Below are 11,511 nucleotides of genomic sequence, written 5' to 3'. Positions count from 1 at the left end.
TCCCCAATTTTCTTTGGGGTCCCATTTTGGTGCAATTAGGTGGTGCAATGGGAACATATATCGCACACCCAAATATTCTTAAATGGGAGACATTTGACTGCTGGCCAAAAGCTAGTTGCATAGGAGAGAACTGATGGTAACTCGTTGGCCTCAAACGAATAAGTGTTGCGGCATGTAAAATAGCATGCCCCAAACCGAGGTTGGGAGATTTGTTCTCATAAGAAAGGGTCTAGCAATTAATTGGAGGCGCTTAATAAGTGATTCTGCTAACCCATTTTGTGTGTGAACATAAGCTACTGGATGTTCAACACTTATTCCATTAGCCATACAATAAGCATCAAAAGCTTGGGAAGTAAATTTACCAGCATTATCAAGGCGAATTGCTTTGATTGGATTTTCTGGAAATTGTGCTTTTAATCGAATAATTTAAGCCAGTAATCTCGCAAACGCCAGGTTGCGAGAAGACAATAAGCACACATGTGACCATCTCGAAGATGCGTCTATTAGGACCATAAAATATCTGAAAGATCCACATGGTGGATGAATAGGTCCACATATATCACCTTGAATCCTTTCTAGGAATTCAAGGGACTCAAATCCAATCTTTACTGGTGATGGCCTTAAAATTAACTTCCCTTGAGAACATGCAGCACAACAAAATTCACTAGATTTAAGAATCTTCTGGTTCTTTAGTGAATGTCCATGAGAGTTTTCAATAATTCTCCTCATCATGGTTGTTCCCGGATGACCCAATCTATCATCCAAGTTATGAATTCATTTGGGCTAGTAAACTTCTGGTTTACAATGGCATGTGATTCAATTGCACTAATCTTGGTATAATACAACCCAGATGAAAGTGAGGGTAACTTTTCTAATATAACCTTTTTATTTAAATCATGAGTTGTGATACATAAATACTCATGATTTTCCTCATTCATTGTTTCAATATGATATCCATTTCGGCGAATATCATTGAAACTCAACAAGTTCCTCAGAGACTTGGTAGATAATAGTGCATTATTTATTATAAATTTTGTTCCTCCAGGAAACAAAATTATAGCTCTTCCGGAGCCTTCTATCACATTGCCTGAGCCAATAATAGTATTAACATATTCTTCTTTTGGCACAAGATGGGTAAAATATATATCAAGAGCATTATATTCAAGATGAAAGGGTTTCAACATAATAAAAATTTGTTACCTGGAGTCTTCCTAAAATTTGATCAGAATCTCGTGCTGATAACGTGTTATAAAATAACTAAATAAATAAAGAATATGTAATTGATTGTAGTATGTAAAATACATCAGAAGATGCCTTCTATTTATACATGTAAAATGTATTCATTTTCAACCTCCATTTAATAAAGTCATCCTTGATAAAGGGAATTTCATTGGAAATGGACATCCACACCAATACTTATCACAACAAATTTACCCTAATAGAAAGGTTAAAAATTTTAGTAGAATGCTCTTTTATCTAATAAGTGCTTTTAAATACTCAGTTGTCAAATAAATTATTATAAAAAAAATTATTATACTCTACACTATGTAGTGCTATAGTATTGTCCACTCCGATTTAGTTGTGCCCTAACAAAGTAAAACGATAAATAATATAAATACGTATTGTTGCTCACCTTTATTAATTTCTATCTACAAGGTTTCCACTAATTTGACTTTGACGTTGACTTTGACTTTGGCTTTTGCTTTGGCTTTTGACTAAATTGACTCAGGAATTTATCTCCTAACTAACACTTACTCGAATGAACCTACCAATATATTACAAACATAACCTAATTCACGACATTTTATTTTTACTTATCACCAATCGAATGCTAACATTCGTAATAAATGGACCAAATAACATAAAAATAACTGAAATATTATAACAAAAAATAGTTCAAATCAAACTAGGAAAATAAATACAAAAATATAAAGAAAATAGATACGATGAACGATAGATAAGGTTCAATTTCTGACCAACCCACATTTTGAAATGTCTAATGGCCACTTCATTGCATTACATCACCTTCTATATATACATCTTCACTTTTCGGTAACCTACTATGTAAATCTACTTATTTAATAACTGATCAACTCAAATCAATTACTTAATGAACCCAGATTTAATAAATGAACCCTAGCTGCTAATTAATTAAGAATTTATCTTGTGAAACTTTTTTATTAAAAATATAAAAAATTTAAATTTCTAATGTATTTTATTTTATATTTATTAAATAAAAATATTTTTCTTTTTTTTTTCTATTAAATAAAATGTTTTTCAGTAGTTATGATCAATTTGATAACGTCAATGAGTAATATCTCAAATGACATAATCTCTCCATACTCAATTAAGAGGTTACGGATTTGAGTCTCATATCTTTGGTAAAAAAAAAATGATCAATTTGATAACGAGTTAATATAAAATATAATTAAAAGCATCTTCGACGTAAAGTTTTCGGTCAATTTTATTTTAGATTCCATCAAATATTGCACCAGTTTTTATGAGACTATATGATATAAATAGTAATGATTTGAGACTCTGAAATTTGTCTCTGTAATATTTTGTTTTAATTTAATTTAAAATTTATACAATAGCAAAATTTAGTTGGTTTTTCACCAAAGTGAAATTATTTTTCTAAACTGACATCGGGCTCGTTTCATTAATTATCTCCAATACAAAGTGAAATTTGAAAACAGATCATTTATAGATATTAGATTCAAAAGTCAAAAACATTCCAACGGAGTTACTCTAGACGTCAAAAAATCAAGACAAACCCTTGAATTTGAAAACAAAAAATAGCATGATGACCATTTTCTTCTTTTCTTTTTATTTTTATATTGTTTATTATTGTGCCAAAGCAGGAGAAAATCAAAGACAGAGAGCTAGTTGTTGGAATAAATTAATTTCAATAACCCAGATTATTCATATTGAATCATCAAAAATATATCATAATGCGAAAGTGTACCTTTATTCGTAGAAATTAGAAATTGATGGAAAGACTCATTCTTGTGGTTCTTTCGATCTTCCTCAACCAAAGCCCTCTGTATTCCTAGGTAGCTGAACTGCAACTCTTTTGATGGGGAAAGAGTAACAAAGGCGGCTTTGGTATATTGGAGACCGAAACCCTGTAGGCCTATTTATATTTGAGTATGGCACCCATTAAACCCTTAAACCCAAATAAAATAGTATCTAAAGCCTAAAAGATAATATATCTAAAATTCAAAAAGATAATTATCTAAGGAACAAAAGATAATATCTGGTTTTATTCTCATTTAATTCCAAATCAAAAGTAATAATGACTTATTCAATTAGCATTTATAACAATAAATGAGATCATCATTATATAAGTCATTTAATTTAAAATAGCATAATTTGTGATTACAATTAATATATGTATTGCCCACAAACAAATTAGGAAATTAAAATAATTTTCTAACAATCTCCCACTTGGGCTATACATATATTCTTTCTTAACATAATCACACCTTATAAACTTTATACGCGCATCTGAATGCTATTTCTCTCATTACTTTAACAATCTGATCCGTCTCATACATTAGATATGGAACTACCGCAGCTTTTATCACATTAATGTCGTGACTAAACCACGCCAATTCCCATCCTAATATACTTAACGACATATATCAAATTTGGATGAGTAATATGGAAATTACATGCCAAGTGATCTCATGCATGTCTATTTCTAGCTAGTCCAACTTTAAAACTTTATTGAGATCAAACGCAAAACAAATTTTACAAAATGAACATTTCACATAACATGAAATAAACCATCAACTTAATTCTACAGAAAAATAACTCAATATCTGTCATAGGACATATAGCATAAACTCCCACTAAACCAAGGCATCACAAATATTGACATCCATCTGAGCAGTGTGCTCATGAAAGACTTTAGGGATCAATCCCTTGGTTAATGGGTCTGCTAGCATATACTTTGTTCCTATATGTTCTATGTAAATCTGTTTTTCTTGAATTTTCTCCTTGACAACTAAGAGTTTGATGTCTATATGCTTCAATTTTGTCAAGCTCTTATTGTTGTTGGAGTATAATACTGCTAAATTATTGTCATAGAATATCTTTAACGGCCTTTCAATGTCATCTACTATATGAAGCTCAGTGACAAAGTTTCGCAACCATATGCTATGAAATCGGAATCAGAGTACCTAATGATCTCCAAATTTTCTTATCTCCGATGTAAGCATGTAATACTTTGTTCTCTTTAAATAACACATTATGCGTTAAACAGTTATCCAATGATTCATGCCTGGATTGCTCAAGTATTTACCCAACACTCCCACTATAATGATATATCGGGACGTATGTAGACTTGAGCATACATTAAGCTCCCTAGTGCTAATGCATAAGGTTTATCATGCATTACTGTCCTCTCAAGATCATTTTTAGGGCATTGTTTGAGGCTGAACTTGTCTCCTTTAGCTACGGGTGTGTCCATTGGTCTACAATTTTCCATGCCATATCTACTTAAAATCTTTTCGATATAGTTCTTTTGTGATAATCCAAGAATACTTTGAGAACGATCTCTTAGTATCTCGATTCCTAATACAAAAGAGGCATCACCGAGATCTTTCATTTCTAATTTGTTCGATAGAAATTTCTTAGTTTCATGCAACAAGCCTATATTGTTGCTGGCAAGTAGAATGTCATCAACATATAAGACCAAAAAAAGTATTTACTCACACTGAACTTGCGGTATACACACTCTTCTATGATATTTACCTCAAAACCATGAGGTAATGACTTGATGAACTTGTGATACCATTAACGGGAAGCTTGTTTGAGACCATAGATGGATTTTCTCCTTTCTCTATTGGATCTCCTTAATGACACTTCTTGAGGTTGTTGAGCTTGCTGTGTGGGTTGGGATTGAGGAGGATTCTCATTATTTTCCTATACTGTAGCAGCATCTTGAGCAACAACAATATTTTCATTGTTCTCTTGTACTGCAACTTGATCTACAGTAGGATTCTCATTGTGCTCTTGTACTATAACTGTATCTTGAGCAATAATAGGTACAAAGACCTGATCATTGTCAGTTATAGAATCCTCAAAAAAAGCAACATTCCTTCAAAAGCAACATTCCTAATATTTCCTTCCCTCCCCCCCAAACTCAACATCCTCAAGAAATCTTGTATTTTTCATTTAAAAAATAAACCTTGATGCAGGATTGTAAAATGTGTACCCCCGTGAGCACTCAGCGTAACCAACAAAGTAGCAACTAATTGTCTTTGAGTCCAATTTTCTTTCATGCGGCCTATAAGGTCGCGCCTCAACTGGACATCCCCAAACATGCAAATGCTTTATACTGGGCCTTTTCCCAGTCCAAATTTTATTTGAAATTTTGTTAACTGCTTTGCTTGGCACCCTATTAAGGATGTATACTGCGGTCTTTAAGGCTTCTCCCTAGAGTGATTCAGGCAAGGAAGAATGACTAATCATACTTCTCACCATGTCTTTAAGAGTTCGGTTCCTTCGCTCTGCAATACCATTCATGCTAGGTTTGCCTGGCATGGTGTATTGCAGAAAAATACCACACTCCTCTAGAAAAAGAGCAAAAGGCCTGGGACGTTGCTCACCTGAACCGTCATATTTTTCGTAGTATTCACCACCACGATCAGATTTGATAGCTTTAATTTTCTTTCCAAGTTGAAGTTCAACTTCAGCTTTGAAAGACTTGAAAACATCCAAGACTTGGGACTTTTTATGAATTAAATATAGATACCCGTAACGAGAGTAATCATCTATGAACGTAATAACGTACCGTTGTCCATTTCAAGAGACAGTAGGGAATGGGCCACATATATCGGTATGTATCAATTCTAAGACATCTTTAGCTCTCTTGGCACCTAATTTCCTTTCGTTTGTCTTTTTCCCCTTTATGCACTCAATGCATACTTCAAAGTCCGCCAAATTTAGGGGTCTAAGAATTCCATCCGACACGAGCCTCTGAATTCTCTGTTTAGAGATATGACCTAGGCGTTTGTGCCATAATGATGCCGAATTCTCATTTAATTTTTGTTTTGTACCCGTTTGCAGTATTTCATTATTATAGGAATTTAAGTCCAACCTATATAGATTATCCACCAAATGACCAGAGCAAATATTATTCGAATTATAGAAGAGACTGACTTTATTGTCTCCGAACAAACAAAAATAACCTGATTTGTCCAAACGAGAAACAGAAACCAAATTTCGTCTAAATGACGGTACATAAAATGTCTCTAATAAATCCAAGTAAAATCCACTCGTGGAACATAATCTAAAGGTTCCTATAGTTTCGACTGCAACTATATTGCCGTCTGCCTCATAGATGTATCTTTCAGCATCACTTGACGGTCGACTCCACAAGCAATCCTGCATAGTAACACTTACATGAGTAGTAGCAGCAGAATCTACCCACCAAGTATCAACAGGTGCATAACTTAAATTAGCCTCAGAACAAACGAAAGTAAGAATTATACCCTTCTTTACACGCCAGGTGGCATATTTGGTACAATCCTTCTTCATGTGTCCCACCTTCTTACAGAAGAAACAGGTTAAAACTTGATCCTGTTTCTTAGCCTTTTTCTGCTGAGAAGGCACATCCACAGTGGTATTACGCTTTCTTTTATACTGAGAAGATGAAGCCATGTGAGCACTTTTAATCTTATCTTGCTGTAGCCTCTCTTCTTCTTGCACACGGTGAGATATAAGCTCATTTAAGGACCAAGTGTCCTTCAGAGTGTTATAACTCACTTTGAATTGCCCAAAGTGTGCAGGAAGGGAAATCAAAATGAAATGCACGAGTAAATCTTCAGACAACTCTAACTTTAGTGCTTTCAATTTTGAAGCAAGATGAGACATTTCCATAATGTACTCCCTTATGTTCCCTTTACCTTTATACCTCATGGAGACAAGTTTGCTCAAAAGGCTACTTGCCTCCGCCTTTTCATTCTTAGTAAAGAATTTTTTAACATCTTTCAGGAACTGTTTGGCATCTTTATCCTCAGTAATTGAGCCCCAAAACGCCTCAGGAATTGAGCGTTTCATAATCATAATGCTCATTTGATTGGATCTCTCCCACTTCTCTATTTTAACCTCATTGAGGTTTTTCAGAGTGGAAGTGAGTTTCTCCTCTCGAAGAGCTATATTTAGGTCCATACAACCGAGGACAATCTCCACAGTATCTTCCAAACTTTAAAGTTTGAACCATTCAGCATAGGAATACTGCTAATTTGTGCAGAAATATTGGTAGTTGAAACCATAGTTTTTTGGTCAGAACAAAAGGAACATGCAGTAAACATTAGTTAAATAATGGAAAAAAGTCCATATTGAGATATCTAGAACAACATTAATTTTCAATCTTTGGATAGAAAATTAACTGTAAGTGATACTCTCGTTGCAGTAATCAAATATTGTCGAAATTCCTGTCACACATTAAGCCTTTCTTTGGACCGACTTAATGCGCACATGAAAACTTAAACTTCGCAACCTATTTATTACCGCATATATTTTCTATCAATTGGCCAAACAATAACCTTCCTTTGAGCCGATTATTGACCGCATAATTAATAGAAAATAAACAAAAGTGTGCAATGCTTATTATTTGGCCAAACAATAAACTTCCTTTGGGTCGATTATTATTCGCATAAATAATAAGCATTACTTTATTCTTAATTAGTTACCCAAATATTTATTTACCATCAATATGTGTATGTAATTCGGCCAAATATAAACCTTCCTTTGGACTGACCAATATTCGCATGAATTATATATCACCATATTCCTAATGTTTTAAATAAATTAATTTTCACAAAAGAGGCTACTTTGGCAGCATAATGTTCAATCAATTTATTCCAAAACCAAATCTTTATAATAGATGGGTATAATAATTTAAATTATTACTAGTTTCCTTATATAACAATTAAAAAAAATATTTAAATCACAAAAGAATTTAAATTTTAATAGTGTCTTTTCAGACCTTTTAAAAAAAAGATTACAACTAAATTAATGTGCCAACAAAATTTTGATCATTAAAATAAATAGTGATATAAATTAAGTGCCAAATCCTTCTCGTATGATATATTTATATACATAGATAAATATGCCTTTACTTTATAACCAAATAATGATAATGTCCATCAACATACATACATATTAATCAGTACGGTCTATACATACATATACGACGCACGATGCACTTTATGGAAACAATTTCGCCAAGCGTGCCGCATTTTTATATGTAATGTAAATAACGCATCTGTACATATATTGATTCAAAAAAAATGAGATAATTTTGATGACTAAATTATGGATGGTTCTGATACCACTTGTTAGAATAAATTAATTTTAATAACTCATTCATATTGAAATTATAAAAAATATATCATAATGCGAAAATATACTTTTATTCGTAGAAATATGGAAAGATTCATTCTTGTGGTTCTTTCGATCTTCCTCAACCAAAGCCTTCTGTATTCTTAGGTGGCTGAACTGCAATTCTTTTGATGAGAAAAGAGTAACAAAGGCGACTTTGGTATATTAGAGACCGAAACCCTGTAAGCCTATTTATATTTGAGCATGGCACCCATTAAACCCTTAAACCCAAATAAAATAGTATCTAAAGCCTAAAAGATAATATATCTAAAATCCAAAAAGATAATTATCTAAGGAACAAATGATTTTATTCTCATTTAATTCCAAATCAAAAGTAATAATGACTTATTCAATTAGCATTTATAACAATAAATGAGATCATCATTATATAAATCATTTAATTTAAAATAACATAATAATATATATTTTATACTGGTCACAATTAATTTTAGTGTACACATAATATAGTCAAAATGTCACATGTTTCGGTTATGTATAGGACAATAGCAGGTAAAGAAGTTGGACAAAATTGGTAAAAGTTTCCCAAGGCATGATAATAAAATTTATTTCACTTAAGAAAGATGAGCATTTGAGAACTTGAATTTTTTTAATTATTTATCTCTTAGGTTGGATGCGAAGTTAAGAGCAACAAAGACTTACAACAACCAATAAAATCATGTCATGTGGTAAGTTAATAAAAAAATAAAAAATATATTAAATATATATTAAATACTTATATATCTATTTAATTAATTATTTATATTAATTATTTAATAATTAGTTATATTTAATTATAATTAATATAAATAATTATATTAAATTAATATCAAATATTATTTATATTATTATATTAAATCATAATTAATTAAATTTATTAATTGAATATTTTATAATATTAAATTATTTTGAATTTATAAATTTAAATAATATTATTATAAAAAATAATAATTATATTAATTTTAATTACTTTAATTAATTAATTAAGTGGGACTACAATAGGGACTAAAGTTAGTTCCTTCTAATGGAGAAGAGAGAGATTCTTTGAGTTCTTATTTACTGATTATGACGTAAAAACTGATATAGAGTTATTTTTTGTGACAGATGGCCATAAATAAGAATTGGAATAAGTTTTTTATTGGAGATGGTCTAAGAAGATAGCTTATATGTTGATTGACAAATTTACTTCTTGAATATTGCACTTGCTGCTTAATTCTTGCTGTATTTATATATTGGGGCAAAAGTATATAGTAAAAAATTATAACATAATTTTAATCTTTCTTTCTTCTTGTGTTTCTCTTTTAAAATTTTTGTATTTATCTTTAAAATATTTATGTATTTATAATAAAAAAATTTATGTACTTTTCAAAAAGTTTTCGTATTTACTTCAAATGTTTTTGCTAAAAAAATTTGTGCTTCAATATTTTTTTCCTTTTAAAAAATTTTTGTGCTTTGTTCCTACATTTTTCTACAAGAATTTATGTGTTTATCTTAAAAAACTTTCTATGTTTATCTATTATTGAGGAATTTTTCTAGTTATCGTAAAAAAATTAATGTGTTTGCATGCTATATATGTTTTTCTTAAAAAATTTGTATATTTACCTTCCAAAAATTTTGTAATTATTGTAAAACACTTTTTTTAATTTTTTTTATTTCTTATGTATTTTTCTTTTTTTTTTCTCTTTCTTATTCTTCTTTTTTTGATAAAATTTTAAAAAATACAAAAAAAAAATTAAAAACATAAGAAAAAACAGAAGACGAAGAGAAAAGAAGAAGAGGTCGGAATAAATAACACATGAGAAGAAGAAAAAAACACAAAAAATGAGAAGAAAAAAAAAAGCAGCAGAAAAAAAAATCAGAGAGGCAAAATTAGAAGCGTGTGACTGAGAAAAGAAAAAAAATGGTTAGAGATATTTGATTGGAATTGGTTATAAATATTATTTGATCATAAAAATAAGCTGATATTCTTTACTTTTTAGTATTTAGATAAAGAGATTGTTCAAACACATTAATTTTTGTAATAAATACAAAAAAGTAAAAGCTATATATAGTTATTTTGATAATGGAAAAATATATGACATGAACAACTTAGTGATATAACTTGGCTAAAAGTATATTAAGTGAGGATGTGCAAAAGATAAAATATTATACATGAATAATATGATAGATACTGTGTTTGCTCTGCCTCCTAGTAACATCGAAGAGAGACACAAGATGTTTCGGGGCCAAATAATAGAGACACACACATTTTATATGTTCAATGATTTCAAATCCAATTAGTAATAATAATAACTTCATTTTCAAGGGTTAAGCGTTCAGGTGAGTGAGAACAATGATTCACTTTTACTGTTCAAATTGCGGTGACTTTATTTGTTCACATTCCTTTCTTAATTAATTTGAGTCCTTGACCCACTAATAACAAAGACTGGACCGACCCCATTTTGCTCTCTCTTTCTTTCTTTCTTCCTATTTCAATTTCAATTTCAATTTCTTTACTTTAGTTTCCATGCCATATCCATTTCCAAGTGAACTACGTAATCATCCACTATCCAATCCCTTACATCTAGAGTTAGGGTTTTTCTACGATAGCCTGCTTTTTAACATTTTCTTAAAGCTATCATTACCTTTTTTTTTTAGTTTTCTCTAACTATGTATGTCTTACGGCTTGAGAAATTGTAGCTCCGATCCTTTTCTAATAGGCTCTTTTTTATATTTGATTTATACAATTTAAAAAGAAAACAAGTTTATCTACTGTTGATTAAATACTATATATACACATTTTAATAGTTAGCAGTTCACTAATTTACTTAAATAAATATTAAGAATTTAAATTTTATTTTGTGTATATAACAATTTATTATATTGACTAGCAAATCACTGAATGAAATTTTGATTTGTGACGAATTAATTTTTAGTCTAAAATTAGACTATTGAGAGATATTGTGAATAATTAAAAAAAATTGATTATACGATAATACTAAATAAGATAAATTTTGATTAATTTTGATTAATTATTTTTTATTACCAAATATTTCCATTGATTATAATAGTTGATGAAGTAATAATATATGATTGAATGACGCTGTAACTAAATTTTACATTGTTAATTTATTTTGATTA

Source organism: Arachis ipaensis, chromosome B03 (genome assembly GCF_000816755.2).
Source record: "Arachis ipaensis cultivar K30076 chromosome B03, Araip1.1, whole genome shotgun sequence".
Classification (NCBI taxonomy): Eukaryota; Viridiplantae; Streptophyta; class Magnoliopsida; order Fabales; family Fabaceae; genus Arachis; species Arachis ipaensis.
This window is presented reverse-complemented; position numbering follows the sequence as displayed.